The following is a 1,079-nucleotide window of genomic DNA, read 5'->3' on the forward strand; positions in this document are numbered from 1 at the left end:
TATGCTCATAGTTGTTTGCCCTTAGTAGTTTGAGTAATATTTCAGATTGTTTGATGTGTATTTGCAGTGAATAAACCGAGCGTTCGAAAATATCTAAAAGTGTCAAGTAATTATTGATCACACCGCTCATGACACTGGGGGGGGGGCGGGCGGCTGGGTGGGGGGGGAGCGGTTCTTGATTAAAAATTTGGTCTATATGGACCAAATAGACCGTTCCCTAGCTTGTCGTGCATTCTTTCCAAAAACCGGGACTTTTTTAAAACATCAAAAAGCGGGACGTCTGGTCACCTTACCCAAAGAGGCTTGGACCCCAGCCCAACCTCTCATAGACCTCCAAGTGTTGAAGTATCAATTCCCAACACTCCTTACACTCTGGAACCTGACACTTAGTCCTTACCTTTAAATGCTAATGGCTACTAACAATGTAAAAGACCTGGTATGGCCCAGGTGTTGTGCTGAGACCCTCCCGCCAATCACTTCATTGAATTTTCACCACAGCATTCTGGGGAAGCTCCATTCATAGGAGAGATTGAACTCAGAGAGGTGGTTATGTAATTGGTTCCCAGGCACACAGGATTTGAACTGACATTGCCTGATTCTAGAGTCTCCAGGGCAGGAAGCACTAGGCCCTGTTTCAGAGCTATCCGGCTGGAGAAGGGGTGTTTGCCTTCTAATCAGGGTGGGAGAGAACACGACCCTCTCAGCAGCAAGGAGGTCTACTCCGTGAAGCAAGATGGGAGAAGCGTCAGGGGGAGATGACTCGGCATGGAGAAGGCTACTGAGGGAAGGAGGAGGGAGCCCATCCCAGGTGACCCCCCAACTGCTCGGAAAGCAGAGGAGGAAAGGCACTTGCCAGAAAAGGAGGTCTTGGGGCGGGGTGTACTACAGGAGTTCAGTCTGCTCCCTGGGGGACAGGCCTGACCTATCCCCTCCGGGTGACAGATGGGCCTGCACAGCAGGACAGCAGCCCCGGCTGAGCCTGGAGGCCTCCCTGGATCTGCACATCTGAGTACTGTTAACCAACTAGGACAGCTTGGCCAAAGAGCCCTCTCTGCTGACTCTGGACTAGCCTCTCTGGC

This window comes from Echinops telfairi, unplaced genomic scaffold (genome assembly GCF_000313985.2).
Source record: "Echinops telfairi isolate 266 unplaced genomic scaffold, ASM31398v2 ScPeMD7_10;HRSCAF=50, whole genome shotgun sequence".
NCBI lineage: Eukaryota > Metazoa > Chordata > Mammalia > Afrosoricida > Tenrecidae > Echinops > Echinops telfairi.